Source organism: Amblyomma mixtum, chromosome 2 (genome assembly GCF_055824585.1).
Source record: "Amblyomma mixtum isolate Tamu chromosome 2, ASM5582458v1, whole genome shotgun sequence".
Classification (NCBI taxonomy): Eukaryota; Metazoa; Arthropoda; class Arachnida; order Ixodida; family Ixodidae; genus Amblyomma; species Amblyomma mixtum.
In genome coordinates, this window is record NC_143013.1 from 61,297,448 (window position 1) to 61,324,726 (window position 27,279).

The 27,279-nt window shown below is 44.7% G+C and overlaps 1 pseudogene across 1 annotated transcript in view; it reads right to left on the reverse strand.

Annotated features, from left to right (window-relative positions):
- Positions 1 to 9,833: 9,833 nt before the first annotated feature.
- Positions 9,834 to 27,279, reverse strand: part of LOC149359514 (sodium-coupled monocarboxylate transporter 1-like) — a 46,884-nt pseudogene continuing 29,438 nt past the window's right edge. Inside the window, exons 7-17 of the transcript XR_016288275.1 lie at positions 26,697 to 26,770; positions 24,818 to 24,958; positions 22,074 to 22,203; positions 19,613 to 19,701; positions 17,894 to 18,003; positions 17,749 to 17,816; positions 16,059 to 16,145; positions 14,206 to 14,371; positions 13,291 to 13,388; positions 12,677 to 12,798; positions 9,834 to 11,194 (exon numbers count right to left, since the gene is read on the reverse strand). The product of XR_016288275.1 is annotated as a sodium-coupled monocarboxylate transporter 1-like (transcript). The remainder of the gene's footprint in view (positions 11,195 to 12,676; positions 12,799 to 13,290; positions 13,389 to 14,205; positions 14,372 to 16,058; positions 16,146 to 17,748; positions 17,817 to 17,893; positions 18,004 to 19,612; positions 19,702 to 22,073; positions 22,204 to 24,817; positions 24,959 to 26,696; positions 26,771 to 27,279) is intronic.

Below are 27,279 nucleotides of genomic sequence, written 5' to 3' on the forward strand. Positions count from 1 at the left end.
CCCAGTGATGGCTGATGCGCGGATCTTTGGCTGGGCTTTCCACTCAGCAGTATGCATTCATATTCTGGCTTTGCTTACTCCTAACAAACTTGTTTTGCTTTGCCAGAACATGCAGGTGTAATCTGTCTGCGATTGTATCTAAAAATGGCTTAATGGCTTTACGTGACGTCACCAACCGCGTCGCTGAGATGACTGTTTATAGCTGACCACCGGATAAGTCAGCATGCGAGTACTCACAGAACTAGCTTGCCTCCGAGCCTATAGTCTAAAACAAGCCCTTTTAGGAGAAGAGATTACTGCCTGTAAGTTCTGATAACAGCACTCTGGTTAACCACACTGCTCACACCCGGCTCTTTCCTTTTAGCGCTTTTGCTAACACTACACGGCAAGTGGTACGGTCTTTGTCCTCGCCTAAGCTCCTGCTGGCCTATTTTCGCAGCTCATGCGCGTTTGCTCTTGCCAATGCTTTTATCTCTTGCTTTGTTGCACACACACGTCGTCATATCTTTGACCCTATGTGTGCGGTTTCGAAACACCTGACGACGCCTTTACCTAGTGCAGTTTCCCGCAGCAGATGTGTTTTATGCACCTCTACCTGCTTTTTATATTTTCGACTAGAAATTGTGCGCTATGCTGCAGTTGAACGAGAGTAGAAAAACGTTCGTCTCTACCTGTCCCTCTTCCTCTCTTCTAATTCTTTTGTTGCGATGTATTTGGCGCCGCGTGTTGTATTAAACTGTTGCTGCTCTCTCCCGCTCGTTGTTTCTCTTCATCAGTTTTTTTAATAAGGGAGTAATTACTCATTGACATCCACTCGAGCGCAGCCATACGGCTACGAAGGAAAGCTATACAGCTTTCTCAAAAACTTCGTAGTTAAAGAAAAATTCGTCCTGGTCCGGGGTTCGAGCCTGAGACTACCGCTTCACCGTAGCAGTCGCTCTACTAATTGACCAAACTGGGACGGCAAACTTATTATAGAGCGAGAGCGAATTGATCAATAACTCGAAGTGGAAACTGTGTTGGTCAAATGGTTAGGGGAATCCCCCAAGGTGGAGTACATTTGTAATAAGGGAGTAATTACTCATTGACATCCACATCCGCCACATCGGGTGGATGTCAATGAGTAATTACTCCCTTATTAGCAATCTACTCCACCTTGGGGGATTCCCCTAAAATTTTGACCAACATCAGTTTTTTTCAGTGCGCAGAATCAATCTTTTTACTGATGGTTTGATTTTTCTTGTTGTGCCGGAACGATAGCAAGGACACCTGCGTTTTGCAAACAATTACTGAATCTTTCTATAGCCATTCTATTTATTCCCAGTTTCAGAAAACAATTAATGTTGTGCAATTTTTGCAGAATTTTTTTTTCTCTCTCACAATACTATCTTAGGAATTTACGTGCTCGTAAGATATTTAAGAATTGGCAGGTTATCATGCTGTTACTAATATGCTTGGCGGAACAATCTACTGGCCACCGGTCCGGTGTACTGACAAGGGAGATGGGGAAGACGGCTTAAAAGAACGGATGAACGGACAGACGGTTACCTCTGAGTTTCCAGAAACCCTTGAGTGACATTAATAAGCCGTGAGGCTAATATTACGGAGGTCTTGACTACTTACGTGCTGTAAAGGTGAAAGCCCTATGTAGTCTCAGTCCATCTTTGAATTCACTTTAAACCACCCTTGCTGCACGCTAATCCCCCTAATGAACTTAATTCAAGGTAATCCAACCTTAACCCACCGCAATCCGCCGGAATCCACACGTCATCCACCACAATTAACCGTTAGCCAACTTATCGCACCCAATAACTGCATATTAGTTGAATATAATCTACTCTTAATCCGCCACAATTCACCCTAATCCTACTTAATCTTGCCTAATCAACTCGCGATTAACCGTAATCTAAAAGAACTCACTTCGGGAGAAATTTTGTTTTTTCCCTAATTATGTAGGCACTACCGATGACATCATGAGGCAACCTAGGTTTTCGATCCGTTTCTCGTGGACACCGGACACCGGGTTTCATGACTGATGAGCCGTATCAATCTTTCGCCTTCATAATGACTGTTTAAGTTAATTACTGTCAGCCTCTCAACTGGAAGACAACGAATGACAGGAAACGATACATAAATGAATACAGTGCATTAATTAATATGTAACCAATGTAATAATACGTCAGCTTTTTTTTGCAGCACGTTATGCTCCTTTCTACAATCTCCCTCTCACACACTGATCCCCGGTACTGGGTAAAGCATTGGTCGATAACGAGGGACGAAACGAATAACAACCAAATAGTATTTGAATAAATGGTTCTGCCACAGTTGTCGCCTGACCCTATCTCAAAGGTCGCGTAGACGAAATCATAATCATAGCTGTTCGCGCTTAAAATGAGCCATCAGGAATATAGGCCTAGCGACACATCAGCGAGGAGCACCTGTAAAAATATTCTTGCTTCATGTGCGCGACCGTGCTGCGTGCTAGTACCAAATTCGCATTTTTTTACTGACTTAGAACGCAGCTGGTCTGTACGGCTGTAAAGATGGCGTTATGGAGAGATTAACGTTAATCTCGACCCCCCAGAGTTTATTAACGCGCAGCAAACTACCCGTGCATACGACTTTCTTTGTATGTCGCATACATCGTTATGCGGCCGCAATGGCAGAAACAATACCCCGCCCTCCAGCTCAGGAGGGGAACGCGACTACCACTCAGGCCATCTCTCCCTCTATCTGTACAGAAAATGAAACGTGGAAATGTATACAAGAGGGGTAATTTGTTGTTTAGTTGACGAAGCACATGACAAGCAAACTCCGTTGTGGCTGTGTGCCCCGTAAGTGTATATTATTAGAGGTTGTGACGTTACTTAGCCGCTGAACAGCAACGAAAATAGCTGCGAAAATGCGCAGTTCATGTCACTCATTATGGAGCATGTCATGGGTCACCAACTTGCGGACGTTTGGGTAGCGCGCTCACATCAGCTCTATCAGGGACGCAAGCCCATAGAGATAGGGCATATTAACTCATAAAGGTTGAGAGGCGGCATGGACCGACAGCGCCCGAACCAAACACCAAGGAACCATGCGCTGAGCATGAGCGGCTGGCAGGAGCTGATCAATGTCGGCGCTTCTTTCTTTCACCCGCCGTAAAACAATAGTATAACAATTCTGCCTAATTTATTTCACCGGAAATCTCTATACTGCGCGTCCTCGTTCCTGCGCAGATCTAACCTTGCCTTTTGACTGCGATCGTGATGCCAAAAGCCTGCGACAGCTGTAATCAACTCGGTTCGGTGAAGATCGACGTTCGGAAAAGGCAGATCGCGTTGAGGTGATATACGAAATCCCGCTTCGTCTCGATGAAAAACCTGTAAACATCCCACCAAAGTCGTTGCCCAAATTTCATGTTTCAAAACTCTCTCCTCTTTTTCGCTGGCGTCAGCGAACTCGCAGAACGACACGCACCTGCTGTTCCATCTCGTTATCAGTAAAAATTTCATGTAGCTAAAAAAAAGTATTTTTTACAGCGAACTGTGACGATAATGCTCGGATTCGCTTGCTAGATACTCCGGATGCGCTGCGAACGACATGGTTTTGCTCACGCAGATTCTTTTCCCAGTGCAGCCGCCGCGGTGGCTCAGTGGTTATGGCACTCGGCTGCTGACCCGAAAGACGCGGCCTCGATCTCGGCCGCAGCGGTCGAATTTCGATGGAGGCGAAATGCTAGAGGCCCGTGCAGAGTGCGATGTCAGTGCACGTTAAAGAACCCCAGGTGGTCGAAATCTCCGGAGCCCTTCACTGCGACGTCTCTCATAGCCTCAGTCTCTTTAGGACGTTAAACCCCATAAAAGCAAACCAATCTTTTTCCAGTGCTTCATAGCGCTGCCCCTGTACTGAGCCCATTTCTTGAAAACTGCAAATAGGAGGTGTTTTCCAGACAATACGATGCTAACATCGGTGCTAGCGTCGCTGCCGTATGTCTAGGTGGAAACTCTTCCGCTGCCGTCCTAGCCAAAAAATATTAGGTGAAAGCAGGTATTTTCAGGTGTACACCCACGCCACAGACCTGAAAGCGCGATCGAAAACGCGTTTTTTTTTCTTTCGAGGCTTGCACCCAGATGGAAGTTGATGGGAGCGACGATGTCCAATGCACACCGCGAGAGTGTGCGGCACTTCAACACGAGGCATGATCGTCTGTGGTGATCGCATAGTGCTTTCGTGCATTGGCCAGCGAAGCTGACCTGTTTAAAGTCTCGTTCATTTCCCTGCAATTCCCGCATTACGTGACTAGCTTCAGAGGCTTCACCACACACCGGGAATTTCCAGGTTACGAGGCCCAATAGTATTTTCGCGCTAAAAAACTCTGTGGTCACTGACGGTGGCAAAGCATTAGTCGACGTTTCGGAACCCTTTCGGCTGCCTCGTTCCTTATGAAAAATCGCCATGAGAGATGCAGCTTCTCCAGTTTTCACTCATCGACATAATAGTTTTGAATAACGTGGGAAAAAATGTTCTTTTTTGTTGTTGTTGTTCAGTGTATTCAGCGCCGTCTGGTCACTTGTTTCAGGTGCACCCACAAGGACAATTTTCTTTCGGTAGCAAGGCTTTCCAAATTATCCCAAGCAATTTCATGCCTGCTCTCTGCGTGTTTTCTTGCTTCCAGAACCTCTGAGGCCATGGGGTTCTTGTTGACCTCACTGCGCCACTCTGCAGTACACACAATCACAGGTGTCGCAGGATATCTTGTGAACCACACCCATGACCTTCGAACTGGGCAGAGCATATTTTACATTAACGAGGTCCCCGCAAAATTTACTAGTCAGCGCGTGAACAACATTGCATGTTGTGGCTTCTGAAGACCTGCGCTTCTTTTACGTGTGGGTTGTAAGGAACCGCCGCACGTTCCGATCGAGAAGATAGTGTTGCATTTCGTGCGTGCTGGCACTGCGAATACTTGTAGTGCAGACTCCTAGGCACACTTTCAATGAAGTCTCTCGAGTACCCGTTCTATTCTAGGTAGCTCCTGATCGTATTAAGTTCCTACTTGAGGTTCTGTTCATGGGAATACATGCGAACTGCCCGGTTTGCAAGTAACTCCGTTAGTGAGCATTTGTAGACTTTTGGATGCACCGTATGGGTGGGCTACCTGTGCATGCTAAACTTTAGGCCGGTGAAAGAGGGTGCTACGAAGCCGTCCAAAAATGGGATAGTCCACTAGACTTCTTCCTGAACACTGAACTTAATGGAGGCTTAAACTCTTAAACTGATCCAGGAAGTGTCGAATTTCCCTCATGTTTAGAATGCAGAAACCGTCGTCGGCGTACATAAAAATCCTATCACTTGGAAAGACTGCAGCGCTTTCTTCTCCATTGCTTGCTTTACTAAGTTCAGCGTTGTAACGGAGTTCGATGCGTCCCTATTAGTTGCGAACTTTGGCTTGTTGATGAATACATCGTACAGGAAGCAGGTGTTGGTAGAGCAGATGCTTAGGAGGTCGCGAAGTTCCGTGACGTCAAATGGAGTGTGGTCTCAAAAAAATGCGCCCTTCTACTTGTTTAAAGGTTCTTTGCATATGAAAATAGCAAGGACGACTAGGACGCCTGTGAAGAGGGAGCACACGTCGAATGGCACTGATACATCATCTTCTAGTACGACTCCGTTTACCATGCTGATCACATCAGCCATGTTGCAGACGCGAATATCGGTGCGGTCGACTGACAGCGCCAGTACCATGTGTCGGTGAAGAGAGGAGCGCTAAAACCCTCTATCTTGTAATATATTTCAAAATTATATAAATATATAATCAGTCTTATAACCTCGACTAAAAGATACCGCATTTATGCCGAAAAGAAACGCACGACCTGAAGTGCGGAATCAAAACTTGCGAAAAAACAGACCACGAAATCATTCGGAAAAATGTGAAAATCTTGTCTTGAGAATGAAATTTGTCTGTTCGGCTGCAGCTGATATCGAAGGTAATACAGATGACACCCAATACATGAACAAAATGAAGGGAAATATTCACCTAGCTTAAGCAGAACCATTGCGCGGATTAGTGAAGGCAACTGAATCTGCAACTTTCATGGTTGGCTTGTCACTGAGAAAAGCAATCCATATTCATTCGAAACGTGAACTAAGGTTTCGACATGGTGACCGAATATTCTTTCTGCTACGATACTACCTGACCAGAAGACATTTCGTCAAACCCTAGGTTTCATCAACTTGCGCCAAGATCGCGGACAGCCGGGTATTTCTAAAATCCGGTGATTTCTAGGTGTTTCTTCATTACTTACAGTTCATTATAGTTGATTATTCTCCCGTTCTGAATTCTTAACAGTGCCGAGCAAGTGGTTCCAATGTGCCTCCGACTTAGATGTCCATCCGCTCGGCTTTCGGCGCCCACATTGTAGCAAGGACGGTGAAACAGTTGCTTTACGCGCTAATCGAAGAGTGCCGCTACACAATGAAGACACAGCTGTCCCGCTACAGGGGACAGCTGTTAGAATTGCAAATCTCCGAAGCGATGCTCACCATCCAATTGGTGTTGAGTCAAGAGATAAGCCATAGACAGAAGAAGAATAATGCATCGAAATAAAGAAAACTAGGCGCCTTAACCAAGAAAAATAAAAGAAGCATCCAGCGTCCAACTTAGAAAATCGAAAGTTATCCTGACACAGTCTGGCCGCCACGGAGGGCTGAGTTTTCGGCCGCAGCCTGAAATACAAATAAGCCAAGACCCCGGACCCGAGAAAAGTGGTCCGCGATGTCCAGTGTGCAAGTACCTCCACTCTTTGCAAAAACTTCAGTAGACACTGATGTTGGGACATGCAAACTACTTCTAAATAGGACGTATCTTATCAAGACCGCTCTCCGTTTGGCGTCACAAAGCTTTGTGACGTTTTCGGTTTCTGCTTAAGACGTCTTTCCCGTACAAATGATCCATCTACAAGCAAACGTCCGTTACCGCTCTGTGTGAATCGATTGCAGTTTAATTATTTAGTTATGCACACAATCCAACAGAAATCACAGCAGCCTTTCCAACCTCGACCGTAAGTGTTTGTCGAGGCTCATCCATGACTGCATCTGCATCCTAGACAAGAAGCAAATTCGACGCTTCCTGGATCACAGAAACAGGAACAGGGCAGAAGCCCCTATGAATTTCACTATTGAGGAAGAAGACAATGGGAGTACCCGCTAATGAACGCCATCCAAACACGCTCTCTCACCTGCTTAAAGTTGTGTGGGCAAGAAGCCAACCTACTTCAGAAGGTGCCTCGATTTCAAATCGGTTCATCCATTCGACTACAAACGCTCAGTTGTGGAGTCACTTGTGAACCGACTGTCCACTTGTGCTCCAATAAGCGCAGTCTCAAGCAGGAACTTGATACAATCAGAAACGACTGAGAAAGGAACAGATAGCCGAAAGGATTTATTCAAAGTGGGCCCAGAAGTCAACCCAAGAAGTGTTCGCATCTGGAGCACACACAAGATGCGACAACATCATTTCGACTGAAACGCATGGCGGGTCCCTTATATCCCAGGCGTAAGAGAAATCCTGGCACGGGTCATCAAAAAGCACGAGGTGCTTATTGCCCATGCGCCGACTAGTAGTTTGTGCGGGATCTCGCTATTCTAAGCAATCTCGGCCACGTTCGAAGTGTCCGGGCATCGTTTACGAGGTACCTTACGATGACTGATTCTATATACGAGTACATCGGGCTGACAGGTAATCTACTGACGTGGGTAAATGAGCACCACAACGATATCGACAAGAAGCTCAGGGCTGCAAGTGAGTGCGTGATTAAACATTTATTGAGGTACTATCGGGACAAAAGTTGTATAATCCACGTGGCGGGAGCCGGAGGAACTGAAAACTGCGGCAGTTTGGTGAGAAAAAGCAAGAAACGTTGAAACGAGCCAAGCGACATGCCTGCTGATAATAAAGGTCAGGCACTGGCTGTCTCGATCCCAGATGCCGCCTGTAGATGGCGTTGCAACGCAGTTTTCTATTGCTCTGGCTCCCGCCGGGCGGAGAATACCACTTTTCTCCCCGATAGTACATATCAAAAGTCGACCACCGGGTGTTGTGGCAAAGCACGTGCAAAAAACTGGGCACATAGTCATTCGATATAACGTGGAATCTTCGCTATAGAAAGGAATTTTTCTCTACAGTTTTCACATGGCCACTCTGCGTATACGCGCCGTATCTACTGCAGCTCCACTAGTTCAAAACAAAACCACCAGCCCCTACTACGCATGCGCAGTTCATGTTAGTGACAGGTGCATGCGACAGTAGGTGGCAGACCGCAAGCACATACCGGCTACTTCGGAGGCGTAGCTGGTTCCTCGTGTAATCAGATCACGTCTGCGTCTCCTACGTGCGTTTGTTTTCAGCGTGTATCAGTCAAATTTTGGCCCCTGACCAGAAGCGTCTTCCATATGTTTAAGGCGTATGTTTCAAGCGTTCTTGACAAAAAAAAAAAAGAAGAGAGGAGGGGCAAGCGCACACTCTCTCTCCTTTTCAGTTATCACAGTGAGGATAAAGAGCCACTAGAGCCGGTAACTGCGATTCGATTGCCGGTGCTGGAGGCTGAAGATTAGGCCACAAGTTGTGACGTCTCTTGCTTCTTCCCAAAGGCCGGCGAGCATTTCTTACTCGCGTAGGAAAACGCTAACGCAAAGGTTTGAACTTAAACTGAGGATAAGGCAGCGAGCTCTGGAAGGAAAAATGAAATGTGTAACGTTAAGAGACAAGGAAAAAGTAGAGGGTAAACAAACTGGAGTTGATTACATCCTAGTCAAAATCAACGAGGAATGGGCTTGGGCAGGACATGTAATGCGAAGGCAAGATAACCGATGGCTGTTAAGGGCAACGGACTGAATTCTAAGAGAAGGCAATCATCTCAGCGTGCGGCAGACAGTCGAGTGGGGCAGATGAGATTGGGAAGTTTGCGACGGTAAGGTGGCCGCAGCTGGTACACGACAGGGTTAATGGTGTGGTATGGGAGATCTCTTTGCCCTGATGATGATGACTTTATCGACGCAGGCTTACTCTAAGCAGTCCTCCGTGTCACTTTAACGTTATAATTGACCACACAATTAGTTTTCCCATAGCAAGGGATAAATAAATGACAAAGAATACACTGCATAACAAATGTCACACTGTTATTTCTTTTTGTCTCTCATAGGTGAAACACTTGCACCGATATGATGATGCACGGATTTGATTACGAGGAGGACGTCCTTTAATCGCCATGTCGGCAGTTCTCGACTAAATCTTTGTCGGCAATAAATGAAACACAATTTTCGTGCAGGCGAAGGATTGTTTATAATTTTTCAGCATATAATATCCTACTCAAGCACTACGCAAAACACACAAAAGTGGGGAGCTAAAAAAATATACGCATAAAGAAGAGCGAAGAACACATAAAAAAACTGTACGAACGACAATCCTTCCTTGTCATTTACACAACTACTGAAGAAATAGGCAAATACTACTCAAACGAGTGCCTTGAAACAATGACCTCGAAGCAAATGTCTTGAAGCCACAATCATTCGCCTTGCAATCGCTAACAACCTGTAATTCCACGCTTGCGAGAGCAAAACAGTTGATTGCGATATCATGTCAATGGTACAGTTTGATGCCATCGGTAGGTGGACCTTCTTTTAAGAGCATTAATACCTTCGTTCCTGAGTTGGAGCCGAATATAGTCGTAAAATAGCACCAAAAGAAACTACAATTAATAATTTATTTATTTACATATTTATTTATTTATCGTACCGTCAGAGTACAGAGTACATTTCATAGGAATGCATATCATGTACATTTCATGAGATGCCTATTTAAAGCAGTTAATGAACGGGAACAAAATAAGCTTGAACTGCCTCGACAGTGGAGCACTTGGTTTGATTGAAATTGAAATAGACATTTGAAAGCAATGCTTTTCTTTAAGAAATCTTTACAAAATAGTGATGGATAACAATTAAACAATACGATTAGAGATAATAAATGTAATACTTATGTTCCTGTCCTCAGATAAAGCTGCTCTCATATGTAAGTACGTTCCACACATATTAAATTAAACGTTCTTTGGTTAGAGTAGTGGCATAGCTACACTATACCAGTTAAACCAGGAGCCGGTCTCAGCATAGGAGGCCCCACCTTGGTTCCATCGGGAAGCCGTTCCCTTCCCCACCTGCTGCACCGACTGTCATCACGTCACAACTTTTTGAGCCGATCCTCGCCGCATGAGCATGACCCATGACATATTTTATCATGGAGACCTGCAGAGCTCGAAAACCTCTCCCCGAGATCACTGAGATCTTTGGCAAGTTGACTGAACACCCTCTTGATGCTTAAGAAGTAACATGCTTATCACGCTAAGTTGTCCACAGAGGAGTAACAAAATGGCTCGAAAAGCGATAACGAACTGCACCCAAACATTTTCACTCATGTAATCATAACAAGATAACTGAGCAAAATATGCCATTGGGATAGTTGGCCCCTCTTTTGTAAATTTATGATCAATTGCTCTAAGAGATGACACAAGGAAAGAAGACAGGACTTGCGCTCGTCGTCTTTCTGTGTGTCTTCTCTTAGCACAATTCATTGCGGCTTCAGAATACACATCATCAACATTTATTGAACCCTTAAAGATCCCGTCTGGGGCATTACATAAGGCGCGGGGGGAGGGGGGGGGAGGCGGGGGGAAACAGTGGTGTGAAGCGGTCATACAAAGGCATGTGAACACAAAAAAGCATCACAAAAATAACAGTGGGAAAACACTAGGGGGAACGGGGGGTGACGCAATGACACAACAGTTCAAACTGCAGGCAGAGCAGCGCGAGGGAAGTAGCCATAGTAGGTTCAAGTGGTCTGTTAGTAGCTGCCTAACAGTTTAATATCACAAATATAAGTTTCCATTTTACGTCCTTACTGGTCCCCTAACCGCTCGTTTTGTTCGCAGTGTAAAGGCGTTTCATGGAGATGTTTTCTTCATCTCCGGAGCAGTTTTTTTTTCTCTGATCAGGAACTCTTTTAGTGTAGAGCATGGAGGTGTGACTTTCCGTCGTAGTGACAACCTTGGCAGAGAGGCAGTGCCTACGCAAAAAAAATAGTCTTTCGAGACGCTCAACCGGGCAGTCGACGCTCCATTAGCTCGTTAAGTTCTGTTACGCATGCTTGATGTCCATCCTGCGGAACAAGACAAAAGAATAAGCAAAAACGCTAGTGAAGAAGATTAACAATGAGCGCTATGACTGTCGGCCCTTCATTACCACCAACCTAAAGTCCGGTAATGGTACTTGACAGTGATTGTCTAGAAGTTGCCTGCTATTCTGTGACAAAAATTAGCTGTACTGCTCAGTTTTAAAAGGATACGCCAATTGCTTAGTAAATTAAAAAAAATAAATTTGTGGGCGGTCGTTGTAGTAACTAAAGATTGCAGATTAATGCTGCCTTCTTCGAGTATTCTAAGCCTGTGCCCATTGGTTTTCAGTGAGCACTGTCGGCCGTTTAATCACAAGTGAATCTAGACGCACGCGGCACTAGGTACTGTCAGACCGGAATGAAACGCTAACAATGCCTGAGAGCAAAACAAAATGTTTTGCCGATTTAGTTTCAGCTGCAGAGTACAACCAGCCAGATTCGAGTTCCTGGCTAAAGGGTCTACCGATGTAAACATTAATAAGTAAATATTTAGAAAACAATAGCTCGCTGCGAATTAGACAAATACGGCATATGCGTCTTCGCGTTTGATTTCTGCCTGACTGCATGTCCTGGTGTCATTTTTGTATTTTTTTTTAAATATAATTGGCTGCGTTGTCGTCGAGATAAGCTGTTTAACCGGTATCGGTTTTTGAAACGGTAGTGACTCATTATTTTTGTTAATAATGATACCCATCATTAAATCATAAAGCTGTTGATAACTCACTGAATTCAATAAAAACATGTTTTGATAATGAGAGGCGCCTATTGTTCGGGGCATAAATTATCTAAGAAATCAAGATCCAGTACCCTCTCATCACTCCAAACATACATAGATGGTTCAAAAATGAGAACGTCGTTATTTCAAAATCAAGAAGGATGTTACTAGCAATTTTTTTACAGGCTGAGCAGATCAGATTTCTAATTGCTGCAGAAATATCCATGATACGCAGGTAACTTTCTCGAATCGATGCAATGTTGTCTTATTGTTTATGCTCACATGAAGTGGTAGATCACACCCATAATTATTTACAATAATGAAATGAGCGAGCATCCAGTTACCGCTGTTACCGCAAAGGACAACTGCATACTAAATTCTCACTCAGCGCAATCTAAATGCGTTGTTTAACATGCTCCACTTTGTCGCATAGAGTTATTGCCATCAGTGCAAAAGTTTTCATGCAATACTAGTTTGCAGTAAAGTTTAAAATTCTTGCCTCTCAATATAATATTCGATATTTTTATTTTTAATGATTTGTTTTGGAAGCGGAACCTTCGCAGTTTTTATTTTCTATTGAGCGTTGACTGAGACTCTGCTCAAATACAAAAACTTTCATTAGTTACCGCTGCCTGAGCTGAAGAGTGCCGATCAGCGAACTGCCACTTCATATCGACTTAGAGTTGAATCCTGTGGTCATACTTTCTGTAGCTCATCATTTAGGATGCTGGCAGCTGTCTCCCCATACATACCTTTGACACTGGCTCCTGAAATTCAATGTTCACAATCTTGTTTCTGTGGCGGCTGGCGCTCATGTACTTCCGGACGCACGGGCAGATATACTTCGGATCCACTGGGTCCTTTTCGCCCCGCTCTGAAAACACGTATGTTTTTTCATTATTATTAGGGGTTTCATGGGATTTGACTTCATAAATCAACTCAGGCTATGAGGGACGCCGTAGTGAAGGGCTCCGGAAATTTCCACCACCTGGGGTTCTTCAACGTGCGCTGACATCGCACAGTACACGGGCCTCTAGAATTTCGCCTCCTTCGAAATTCGACCGCCGCCGCCGGGTTCGAACTGTGTCTTTGGTGTCAGAAGACGACAGCCACAACGGCTGAGCGACCACGGTGGCCCTCACAGTCTGAGGGGGTATAGAACATGAGCACCAGAGTCTAAGTACAGGGAACGCAGAAAGTGTGTTAAACGCCTAGCGCTTGGAACAAGTGCTTACTCCGTACTGTCTTCAAGCTGAGCACGACGGTTTACGTTGTCCTGTTAAGAAGTGCGGCACTCAACAAACTTAAAACAGTCTGTATGCGTCAGCACTTCCACAGTGAATGAATGACTTCGTCACTGTCTTACCGAAAATAAGGCTGACGACCAGCGAGACCACCATGTGCACAAGGAAGCCAACCAAGACGACCCAGATGAAGGAGATGTGGTAGAACCGATAGATGCCACTGCGGGCAGAAAATGAACAGATGATGATTCGTTAGAGGCACTTTGCGCACAGAGGTGAGTTTACCGAATGGCCCTATAAAAATCTTTCTCCAGCATGCTGATCCCTTTAGTCGCGAGTATCGAGTGCAATAGTCTTCCTAGCTCCCCGCTGGCAAGCTCTCTAGTCCAAATCTTTCACTTTTGAAGCACTCAGTATTGGCTTTCTTATATTTACCTTCTTGCTGTCAGACATGGCAGGTGCCCCGTTTGCATGGTCCCTCAGAATTTATTCGTGACCAGAAATTTGTGATGACCCTTTCCCGTACTTAGACCAAAATGCCTTCGGATGCTTATTGGTCCTGCTCCTCCTCCTCTATCAATGCAGAGTACGAAATGCAGTACGGGAACCGAAAGGCATAATAATTAAAACTATGATAAAGATGCATAGCAGACACAGAGATCCTTTGTAATTCAGCTTCATGCCGTGTCTTCCTCTGTGTGTTGTTTCTTGTTGCTATTACTCTCTTTATGTAGAATTGTCTTCGCATGCCCTTATCACCCTACGCAAAATTATTTTTCTTTGCTAGACTAAAAGGAGATAACGGTGCTGTCGGATATAGTACGAGGCTTAACGCGAGAACGGAGAAAGGCCTTCTTGTTCTGTTTAAAGCTGTTTTGCAAACTAGTACTTCTATGAGACCAAAGCGGGAACCGTTCAATCTCACAAACAGGAAGGATACCCTTAACTAGGGCTGACTACGAAGCTGTTTAGAGCGGAACCTTCCTGGATCCTGCACTGAAGCTGCATATTACGGTCAGAGAGGGCCAGCGACTTACGCTGGTGTTGCCGGCGGTTCATTGGATCCGGCGGTAATGGTTTGGTTAAGTCCGTGCAACCAGCGGTGGAAGTGGGGAGGACGTGAGGTCTACGCGGGTGCACAATGGAGCCGAGAGCCAGCCACGCAGAAGTGATTATTGCCGACAGAATGCCCACCACTGCTCCCTGAATTTTGAGTAGGTCAGAAAGAACAAGTTTACGAAAACACACTATTCTGGCCTGCTAACGGACGTTGGACAAGAAAAAAATGTTATAATGAGAGTGTGTGAACCCATGAAGGATGAATATGTAAGTCTGCACTCTCATATGTCCATTCGGCATGCCTGTAACATCATACGCGCATTAACTTGCTGGCAATGTTTGATGGAAGATTTTTGTCATTTGCACGATTTAAACGGCAAGTTCTGATTGCACGCTAATTAGAACGTGCGCTTGCTCTGCTTGCGATTTGTAGTTTACGATATAAGACTAATCCTCAGGCCTGAACCACAGGCATAATTTCGTGCACATTTCAGTGAAGGCAAAAACGAAGTGACTGTCGTCCACCATGCAGCAAACGGAACCAGATCGCAGTTAGGTTGCTTTGACGACCTAAATTATTCGTAGAACATATATCTGTGCATGAAGGGTTATTTACATAATGCTCACACAAGTTAATAATGTCTAGAAGCTTTTATGGAGGTCTAGATGGCGGAGGAAACATGAGAACAAACGAAGCAAACCGCAGTCATGAGAAAATTGCTAGTAAGACCCCAGACAAGCCACCAGCCATTTGTGAACTTATGATGCAACTGCGAATTTTTTCATGATGTTTAAAAATTGCGGTCGCGAACAAATACCATACCGCTTCAGGGTCTCATCAGTCCTGGTTTTCGACGCATATTTCCCATCATGCAATGGCTGGGTCCAGAATAAAATGTATGTCCTAAGTGTGTTCCTAGCCAATGCCTTATAGCCCAGGATTGTATTTTATAATTGAACTTGGCTCACTTTAAGTGCTTTCACACAATGTGCAGAACCTTTCCTAATTTCGCATTGCTTGCTTAAGACAGCTTCCTGGACGGTTTTCAGCATACATCACATTGTGCTTTCCAACAATATTTTTCGTTAGTTTTTCCTCGCAGTAGCCATCTGACTCGCTCTGTAATTGAGCCTTTTTATCAGAAGTTGTCGCAATGAGTATGCATATTGTTCATACTTACTTGCGCTCACGACTGAGACGTGCTGCCCTGTCATGCGAAAAAGCACAAACGCTTGTACAGACAGGTTTAACATTCGCGTTTGAAAATGCGTGCAACAAAAGCCAATACAATAAGTAATTTGTGTTGTATGAAATAATTTGTGCCTTGTGTTCTTTTCTCGTGTTTGGACCCGCTACTGTGTATTACTGGCTTTGGCGTTCAGCTAGTAATCCTAGGGTCGCGAAATGGAATAACGGCCACGGCGGCCACATATCAGTGCAGGCGAAATGCAAAAACGACCGTATGCCTTCTGATGTCAGCACACGTTAAAGAACCGGAGATGGTCTCATAGCGCCTGTATGGTTTCGGGACATTGAACTCCGCAATTTGATTTACTTTCCTGCGTTTGTCCCGTGTGCCCCTAACTTCATGCGAAAAAAATGTCATCTTGCCTGGTCAGAATTTCTGCGCTGCAAGCATTAAATCATGCTCCGAATTCAAGAGAAAGCGTTGTACCGACGTGACTATAAAATTGAGCCATATGCGGTAGCCCTCTACGGGCAGTTCGTAAAGGTTAAATTCTTCATAGCCGAAAGTAATTAAGTTTTGACGAACTAAATTCAACGTTTTCAACACGTCGACGACGCCAAATCTTCTTCCTGTTTCCTCACCTTCTTCTTGCAGCAGGGAAAAAAGATGCCGAGTACGAAGACGGCCAGGAGAGGACCGGACATTGCGCCCACGAGGGAGGCTGTAGCCTGCGTTTGCGACAGGGTTATGAATCGCTTTGGACGTCTTCTCTTTGTTGAATTCGGTTGCCTTTTCCTAAACTGTTTCACCTTCACAAGTTCGTTACCGTTTGTTCATTGCGAGGTGGAGCAATCAAATTCTGCTTCGCCCTGCAACAAAACCAAGAGAGCTACAGCAAGCTTTTGACTTTTTCACAGACGGTTGACCCAGAGACAAGAAAGCACGGAAAAGGTGCCAAAAGTGCACCTGCTAAGCTAAGCTTACGGCTTTCCTCAGTTTGAGTTCCGCGAGAGCAGACGCACAACCTGGCAGAAGCCTGCTAGAGGCTCAACAACAAGAACCCAACAACAGCAACGGGGCCACTTTACCACGTATCGTTCAAAAGAACGCGAAAAGACGCAGTAAAGTTTCTTGCAACTCGCATTCAAATATTGAGCTCACTTCGATGCAAACAACGTCAAAAGTGGTTCTAGTGAGATTTTCCCGAAATTAGTCGAAGTCCTTAATTTGCATTTTTATAAGGAAGCAACGTAAGGATAAAACCACCGGCACCGCGTTTCTGCTGCCGGCGCTGGCTGCCAAGGTAATCGTTAAAGTCGAATGAAGCCTTGGAACCAAGCGCATAGTATACCACTCCATACCTCTCTCCAGCGTCGCTAAAATTAAGTATAACAGCTCTCTGTGTAAAAGATATGTATTTGAAGGTCAGAATCGTTACGTTTGCTGCTATTATTATTATTATTATTTATCAAATACTGCCAACTGCCTCTTGGCAGTCAAAGCAGGAGTAGATACATTGTTCTTGAACAATTGCTAAGGTGAGTTTAACAGCGGCAAAGAAAGAAAACATGCTATTGACAATCAGCCATGAAGGAATGTGCACAATCAAAAAACACACAAAAAAAGAAAGAAGGAATACACTTTGAAAGGCGGACGGCAAAGCAAGAAGCGTTGTAAAGAAATACTTGCAGCATCATAGATAAGATGACAAGATATTTCTTGTTTCCTTCGTATTGTATGTCGGAGTTGAGATTCGTAAGCTACAACCGAGGTTAGCCTTGCGTAATACTGTCGCCAGTTTTTCCACTGCGGTGACACATAGAAAATGAATTAAGGCCAACAGTTATTGGTACAGCACCATGAACTGTACCAACAAACCCCTGTAATTAGCACCCAGAACAGTCGCTAACTGCTGCTGTCACAGTTTGCATGCCACTGACAGTCGATACCAGCGAGATTGGCAGCGCTGAGTGCAAAGTGGCGAAATTTCCTTCGTGAATGAAATTTCACAGAGGCTTTGCAAAAAAATATTCCCTGAGTTTTTATCTTCCCCAATGCGCGCACAGCTAGCAGCATTAGTTATGTTGCACGTCATTTTGTTCTTTTACAGCCACACCTAAAAGCATGGCATCAAATGATGCATCTTCATAAGCGCACCCGCACCGACGAACCTGACTGGCATTTTCGTCGAGGGGAATGCAAACGCGAAGTTTCTAGCTACGATGTCTGCACCAAGTGAAGTAGCTTAATTACATAGCATTGCTATAAAACAAATCATGCTTGATGATGGCTATCTTTCCACTTGTTTCATACCAAAAAAATGGTACTTACGTGCACGATAGATTCCATGACTCCAGCGAGAAAAGCGATGGATATGGACAGCAGGCCATAGGCTGCGGCTGCAGTTTCAGGAGCGTTAGTTCTGCACATATTCTCACTAAGTAATCTGAAACTAAAGCTTGGGTCTGTGACTAACCGATGCACTTAGTGAGTCGTAGAGCAGAGGCTTCTGTGAGGTTCACGCGGGGTCGAAGGAAGTCGTCCCATGTGACAGCGGCGAGAGCGTTGTAACCGGACGACAGCGTGCTAGGAAGAGAGCACAATAAAGATTTGAACTTGTGGAGTTCTTTCCGAGCACACTCATTGGACAAACGATTAGAGTGTAGAGGCCACAGAATAGGAGACAGGCTCCTATCTATTAGGACACACGGGGCGTTACATTGGGGTGCCACGCTCTAGGAGCAAGAAGTGCACTATGGTATTTGAAAAGAAATGAGACGAAGGTTGGTGACAATAGCGGCGAAGGCGGACATTGAACTGAGCGGTCGAAGTGTGCCTTCCTGCGCACCGAAACTTTGAGAGCTTCTACCTGAGACCAGCATGCTGTGAATTAGAAGTTTGTAAATTTGGACCAGTTGATGCATGAAGAACATAGAAGGAAGCACGTCTTCAACGTATAAAGAGTGTAGAAAGGACATCGTAAGGATATCGTAAGACTGCATCATAGCAATCAATATAGCAAACCCATCCTCGAGCGGAACGCTATGGAATCAAGATTATGCTAGGCATCTGAATATTGGACCATTCCCACCAATAGGCTCAAAACACTATCTTACAATATTCCACAGACGCCTGACATGGTAAGTCACGTTCAAGAAAGCTGGATGAGCGTTACAGCATGTGGCTCCTAAGAGTGTTCGACGTCACAGTAATCAAATACCCAAGGTGCCCAGCGCATATGTGCTTCCAACTTTGTAGTCAGGCAGAGATGACTGCAAGATTTTGGCGCCTCAGCCTTTTTAGAAAGTTTTAGCATTGTGTAAAACATATACGGGATTACCAAATACCTGTTGCGCAGTCGCAATGGCAAATTTGCGGCTATACGTGATGGACGCCCCGGTTATCGCGGGCGCGCAGCAGACATCTGGTAATCGTTTTACGTTTGCGCTAGTTGACCCCCCTATGATAAAAATCACTAAAAATCACACTGGTTGCCAAAGTGAACTGTTCTCCCTGTGGCGTGACCAGCGCAATAATTAACAAACGTTGCGTTCCTTAGCACTTAACCATTGGTAATAAGTATCATAAATATACACTTGCTCAAGTAATGCGCAAGGAGCCTGACGATAAAAAATCAGAAAGTACTTCATCGCATGCAGTGCTTCCCCAGCCATCGAATGTCATCTCATTAACAGCCAGAATGAATATACAGGACAAACAAGAATATTAACGAAAAGACATAACTGTCCGGCAAGGCTATTTGATGAGTAATTTTGTGTGTAGAGACACTGTAGAACAAGTCAGCAATTACTGACTCCCAATGTTATATGAATCCTGAACAATGTCTAAGCCATTTGAACGCCATATTTAGTGCTTACCAGGTGGGGTCTAAAACGTGGGGTCGTAGACGCAATCTACTGGCATTAATAAGGGCAGCTGTTCTTATGACACAAACAAAAATATTAAGAAGAGATAGAGACGTCTCGTATTTTTAGCATGATGAAATTTATTTGCGGCATTTTTTCTCTTTTGGAAGGACTATTTCTTTTTTTGACACTGTATTAAAAGTCAAGACAAATATTTTATTTAAACCGCAGGTCATTCATGCGTGCAGGTGTGAAATTTATTATAGCATTCTCTGCTGCATGGTGGGTGTGTTAAAAACAGACGGTAAGAGGTTCGTGTAAAGACTCACCTGAGACAGCTACTGAAGACAGCGGCCACAAGCACACCGCTCAGTCCCGGGTAATCACGTAGTAGATCCCGCACTATGTACGGCATGAGCTGAAATCAAAGTGACGGCCGACAGTGTGACCTTTCACTTGTTCTACTACCGAAAGTATTAAACAAAAGCATAGCAGCTCTGAAGAACGAAGGGGAGAACAGATTTGTTCCTATCTACCGATGATGATGTGTTCTTACATCGATGATGTCTTTAGTGTGCGCACGGCGAAAACCATGTTTCGTCTCAAAGCTTGCTTTGAAGTACAGCGGCAACGGAAGTGACCAGTCCAAGCCAACGGCTGCTTAACTCAGACAGTTTGACTTCCCTTAGAGTTTGAACAGGATATTTGTGGAAGCCTTGGCCTCGCGTTTCTAGCTCTAAATCTATGGCGAACAAGTTATAAGCAGAGTATATACAGAAATACAGTAACAATGATGCCTCTTATATGTTCCTACCATCTAAAGAAACTGCCAGAAAAATACTTTATAGCCGCACAACGAATCGACTATAATTTAACTGTGAAAACGCCGAACACCGCACGGCATAAAACTGAGCTCACCGATGCTTCGAAGTAACAAATTTGCGATCACACCAGCTAAAGTACTTAGAGATATCGCGCAAGGGGGATTGACTGCGGAACGTATGAATCTTTCAATGTACTGTTCGTCTACTATGCCATTTGTGTACACTTGCGGATTCACTTCGTATCCCAAAGCGATTTGAATCACTTCTTAAAACGGCCGACGCAGGCGTCTGCTGTCTAGTATTCTTGCTAAAGAGGACGTTATATTATGTCTTTTGTCTATCACATTCGTTACCTTATTACCGTGATCGACAGTAAGGATGGCAATTAAAGGATTATATTCTCTTTACTTACCCTAGCTAACCATGGAGAAATAAAGATAAAAGTACAGACAGCTGACAATGAACTCCTCAGGTGTGTGATGAGAATTAACAGTAGACGGGAATGATCTTAAACGAGCTAAAGGACTCATCGTTTGACATTTCCATAAAATATTCGTTCTTTCTCAGTGGATTGCTATGCCTGACGATAGTGATGATCGCTCTGGGGAGCCGCTCAGCGCATTTCAAAATCAGGCATATGTCTTTTTTGCGACATGATTTCAAGACTACTCTCAACTGATATTCTGAGTACATTTGTCCTCGTGCAATAGTACACAAAACAATAGATAAGAAAGTGACTCGTTGGTTACCACTGTGTAACTCGAGATTTATCGGCAGCTGGTCAAGGTAATTATTGTTTACGGGGGGTTTAGCGTCCCAAAGCGACACAGGCTATGAGGGACGGGCAAGGAAAATATGTTTCACGACATGCTGAGATATTGAAATGAGGGAGAATTCATATCAATTTTGTTTTAGAGCGCTATTTTTAGTTTTCCACGGATACTCGATTCTAGAATAGCTCTCTTCACTAGCTGGCCGCTGTAGGCACGCGGCGCCACAGATGACCCTCTCCTTGGGCGGCGCATATCGCAGCAGTTGCCATAGGAGGACTGTTCTACATTGTTCCGCTCTCGAGGAGATAAGGAAAGGGAATCAGGGCTTGTTACGAGATACATACGAAGGAAGCTAACAGTCACCGAAACCGAGAAGCACAAGGTATTGTTTCTCTTTTTTTTCAGTTTGTGGTGTTGATCAGGGCTTAATTAATAGCTTACTATTTTATCGCAGAAAGATAATTGATTAGAAAGCGGGTGGTGACGCTGCTGAACACTCTCAATGTTTGCACGCAACATAAATACCCCCAAAGTAGAAGATTGGACAGCCGGTACCGTAGTTCATTTGGTACACGAAATTCAGAGGTCGTCGGTTCGGATACCATCGGCGAAATATAGCTGTTCGTATGTATTCCTCCACTCTCGAAATCTTCTTGCTCCTCCTTGCACGGTAACCATCATCAGGACTTTTTCCGTGGTAACTACCATCAGGTTATGCAATCCTACGCTCTCGCCATAATCTCCGCCTTCAACGGTAAGCCTCCTTCTCTTCCTTGCATGGTAACTACCCTCAGAGTGGTTCCCTTGGAAGCCACCCTCTGCTTGCATCTTACGCTCTCACCAAAACCTCAAATTTCTATGGTAATCATCATCCGGTTAGGAATTCCTCCACTCTCGTGACACTGCCCTCCTTCTACGGTAACCGCACCACGAGCACCACGAGCTACTATTACTACTACTACTACTTCTACTTCTACTACCGCTACTATTGCGACGCGAGACTCAGGAGCTGGCGCTTAACAGCTGTCGTTGCTGAAAGCAATCCACGGTTCATGGGTTTGTGTAGAGAAGCGTTCGTATGACGAACCAAAACGCTACAGACCCGAAAGGGCAGCAGCGATGTCACTCCCATGCACTATAAACGGTAGATATGTGACTCATAGTTTTTTATTTCATGGAGGACCATTCCTTACCTGGTCCGCCTTGTCGATATCACCCGTGAGCCTCGGGTCGCAGTCCCCGTACACTGCGTAGATGGTCCATCCCGACAGCACGGACAGCACCGTGACCAGAGCGACGCCAGGAATGTTTAGCAGCAGAGCCCTGTTGCCTCGTAGAACACAGAGCCATAATGAAAGCTTATATTTACGCTGCTTCAGGAGTCAAGACTAGTTACCTCAAATAGTAGCAATTTATATCTGCTTACTTCCGTTGCAGGTTATCGTGATGTTCCACTAATATAACAACGAACAACATGTTATAAATTTAAAACCGACGGTTTACATGACTTCTTGACGAAACTTTTATATATGAGGGAATGTGTGATTACCTAAAGTGTTAAAACAAAATTAGAGTGAGGATTTAGTTCACGCATAAATCTAGACGCGAAAAGGCGCACATGATACTGAACACCTTTGAATTTTTTTGGTAGCAAGACCATTCAGCGCTATGTAAATTCTACAAGACAGCAGCTTTCAGGTGTCTAGCGTCCAGATCGGGCGTCCTAGCCTTAGTCACGCGAACGTAAAATTCTGCCAACATGCGGAGACGTATAGACATATGGCAAACAAAACGTTGTGCGGGCTGTAGTAGTATTTGCTTATGAACACATTTTATTGAAAAATTTGTTTCCAGGACGAACACGTTGAATGATGCGAGCATAACGGTGTTATCCTCGTTCCTGTATACATATGCATTCGTCCTTTAGTTTCCAGCAAAAAATGCACCTAACAATGCAAGCACAGCGCTTTTGTACACCTTGGCTAAGTCACGTTGCAGTTTATGCCGATATTTGTATGAGCAGCATGACAAGTTTCTTTAATAAACTGTAAAATGCGTAATTCCTGTTTAGAATTACGGTATTCTCGATTTGCCGATAAAGTCTCGATGATACCTTTAATGTCAGCATTCCTGACACCCATGGAGTACATCCACTGAAGTTTTCGACTTCACTGCGTCACTGTCTGAGTCGCGCTGCCTCGAAGGAGAAGCAACGAAGGCCGTGCGCTTGTATGGGCAGTGTCCCAGCGGGTGGGCTTTTCCCCGCAGTGAAAGCACAGGGCGCGGTTTCAGCGGTTCTTCAGGCGCCGCTTTTCCGGAGGCTTGCGGGGTAGTTTATAAGTGGGTCGGGTGGATGTATACAGGTGGTGCTCTGGAACAGTGGGTTGGTGTCGACGGGGATTTGCCCTGTCTTGGCGAGCATCCCAGCATCCAAGCGTATACTTCGCTTCTTTGCGTACTGCATCTCTAATAGCGGCTACTTGAGGCTGAGAAGACTGCTGCAGTCGACGCAGTTCGTGTCGGACGACTTTCTTGATAACTTCTCGCAAGTCGCTGGTAGTAGTAGTAGTATAAAACTTTATTCCACAAAATGGGACGGGGTTTAGGGGTTGGGGTCTTGAGCTACAGGCGGTGTTCCTAGCTACAGGATCCCATTGGTTCTTGCTGCCTCCTCGGCCCGCTCAACCAGCGCAAGCTGATCTTGCGGGTCGGAGCTGGACAGAAGATCCTCCCACTGCTCGACTGACGGGTTTGTAATTTTAGGCTCTATCGGGCTCACCCGACAGCCCCATGTGGAGTGGTAGAGGGTGGCTATCTCTCCGCACCACACGCATTCTGGAGTGTATTGCGTAGGCCAAATCTTACTGTATATGTAGCGACTTGGGTACGATTTTGTTTGTAGCCGTCTCCATGTAGTTACTGATGTCTTGTGAGTGTCTTGTGGGGAAGCGGGTATTTACGGCGTCCTAACTTCCAAAACATGGTGAGCTCGCTAATATTGAACGGACAACCAATAGGGGGAACGCACAAACTCAGGATCACTGGCAGTGTTCCTCGTTTCTGAGTGAACTGCGCCTATCTGTGCCGGCCAGCGTTGTACTGCCGAGTCCAGGCGTCGAGGATCTTCTCCATGGTGGACCCATCTGGCGCCAAATTGGTGGTTGCTTCGGGCGGATTTTATTAGACGCCACCAAAAAGTTACTCCATTACGCCTTGTATTAGGAAGAGAATATTCCTTTCTTTTGCCATGTTTTGGTTCACTCACCGGAAAATGCGCGTCATTCCTGCATGTGCAGAGTTTCATTTTGCTCTTGCATCCTTGACTGCAGCAGTACCTAAGCCTTTTGTTTTTTTCGCCGAATGCTGGCAAAGCTCTTTTAGAGCTCCCTCTGAAATAGATCCCAAGTCGTGAAGGATCTCACGTGGTTTTAGTAGCATGGTTTAGCAAGTCCTTCAAGGGCAAAGAAAACATATCGGAAGATGTTGTCCCCTTTTAATGTTGACACGCGCTTTATTTGGTTCAGCATTTCTTCCAGGTGAAATGGTAGGAGCGCAACTGTGTTATCTTTGTTCCTCTATAAGTTTCCGTCATTAGTTCCCGGCAGAAATGCACCCATTGGTTCAAGGACTTGTTTTTGTTAATCTTGGCAGAGATCGTATTGCAGTTTATGGCACTACTCTTTCTTTGCTAGTATGGCCGGTCGATGAGCCCGAAAAAAAATATCCAAATTCTGCTCCAAATTAACTACATATCAATTTAAAGACAAAGTCGACTGCCACTTTATCTTGGGCTGAAATATGCCAAAGATTCATACCAATGAGCGAAGAAGCAGGTAAGCATCGCAGAAGGACGACAAATGTCTCCGCAGCTACAAGCTGAACGAACTATAACACAAGCATATAGAAAGGCACCACGAAGATGTTTATAGGGGCTTGCCTGCGTGAGTCCTGTAGGGAACCGATGCTCGAGTATCGCTGCACCTGTGTCTGGGTGGCGCAGTAGGTGCTCATCCAGCTGACCGTTCCACAGATGAGCATGTTCCACGTAGTGTATGTCTCGTACAGGCTCAGGCTGAAGCTGTGGAGCAGGTAAGAATATAATGTGGACTCATACGCGTGTTGAAATTTTTTATTAATCCTAATTTTTTCCGACAATTCAATTGTGATTCCTATGTTACCGATTTGTTAATTAATATCCCACAATTCATACCTATTTATTTTTTTTCGTGTTATCATCGCGAGATTAAAAGATTTCTACAGCACCTCGAATGTATCCTGTTGCTTGTACTTTACAAAATATTTTTATGTTATCTTTAATAAACAGTGAGTTAAAGTATTACATTACACACGTATACTATTTTCCGTTTGCTAGAGGCCCTGACACGAACTTCACCCTTAATTTAGACTGATAAAATGTGGTATCGTTTCAACAAAACTGATGGTAAGCCTCTAAAATCTGCAGATTTCTCAGTTTGTCTTAACAATATTTGTGTCGTTAAGCCAAAACTACGAGTTCCGTCCGGCAATCATGTAAGCGAACAAGTGAGTATGACGTGATTTTCGTGCCCATTGTCACGTAAAAAACAGTGTTGTCCTCATTGTTGAAAGATGCATTACAAGGGGTAATTTACAATTCTCCGAAGTGCTGAAACATATGCCCTAGGATTTAGGTTCACTGAAACGATTCATAAGCTCCGTGCAGGCGCCGAAGCTCACAGGTGTGCATGCATTTATTTTGTGCTCTTCTCAGTTGCTCCGCACACCCAGTCTGTTCCAGTGAATGCACAGAGTCGATAAGACAGAGGTAAATATATCAGCAGAAGCGCCTAGTCTGACCACGCTGAGCTTGCTACGGTAGTAGTAATACAAGTCCGGCTTTCCTGTACAAATATTTTTAATATTTGAATAGTGTAAGGCACGGTAATGTAAATATTGAAGGTAATGGTTCATTGTTCTGATATGTAGTGAAATCTTTATTTTGAAGTGTTTCCAACGATCGCATAACAGAGTTAAAACTGCCATAAAAAACAAATGTGGAACTACGTCGACGCCACCGGACAGCTACGGCGACGCCACCGCTCCTCGTGTGCCTGCCCCTACTAAACATTTTAGAAAGCTGCGGAACTGCAGCCTCTTCGTGAGTGTATATATTAAGCCATGATTTCATAATTACAAGAATGTGCAGGCAATTTCAAGGTTGCAAAAATGTGTTTGGAAGAAGACAGGGTACATAAATAAAATATGCACAAAAACATTCGTATCTGAACTAAGAAGTCAAAAATAGTCGGCAGCATAACAGAATTAAACTTAGATTTATAAGATGGCGACACAATTAATAAGATAAAAGGAAAGCACACGGCACTGTGACTGGTGTCTTATAACCACTGCCCCTGCCTCCGCGTGGATAGGAGAGGGGATAAAACGGGAGGATCACGCGACACTGCTTTCATATGCTTTGCTTATGCGCGATGACGTGTACTTTATGAACCCATGTGTCGAATCAATGGCCGTACAGTGGCCTATGAAGAAGCGAGATGACGAAGCGGGCGATAAGGCAGATGTGCGCTTGCAGAATGCTTGATATTATCAGGTTGTTCTGCAGCCCCGTTATGTCACAGAGTGCAGTACGGCCGTTTGCTCAACACTCGGGGGACACTTTTCAAGAGTTAGCCGCGTGTAGTACATGCAGTGCATATCATTCATGGTGTCAAACTTTAAAGTGTGCTACCTTAATGCCTATAGTTCTGGCGCACTAGCATGTAGTGTGAATTGCCGAGCAGCCATCTCCTGCTTCGGCATCATATGCAAAGCCTTACTTGGTGAATAGGATTCGGCCCCCGTCGCTGGCTTTCTGCCACATGGTGCCGAAGTCTCCAACATGGTACACACCCTACGTAGCAGGAAAACCGTTGGTAAATTAATTTAACGAAAGCTGCGTGGCTTAAAGACGATGTGACCGCTTACTTTTTCATCAGTTTCACCTGGAGGCCCAGAACTCACTGCAGCTGCGGCATCACTACGCATCTCGTGGACGCCTCAACATAAGAATTCAAGATTTCAAGGAATCGTGACTACATAAAAGCGAGATCTGCCTAGAAATGGTGTTCCCTGAAGTAAGCACAATTTATGGAATCAGAAGGAAAAATGATTTATGCCATGCAGCCCGCTTGTTCATAATGCCTACAAACAGTGCATAATGTTTTTCGCCTTTTTAGATCCAAGTATTTATTAAACAAATACTACAAAGTTCGGTCCTAGGACTCTGTGCCCTGTGGTGGCTCACAAAATTCTTTGCTCGTCTCGCGTATGTTTTCTCATTTTCTGTGTGCCTCAGCTGAAAGTTCAGTGATGGTATTCACAATACTATTAATATTGCTGACTTGCGCCCGTAGTTCCCCA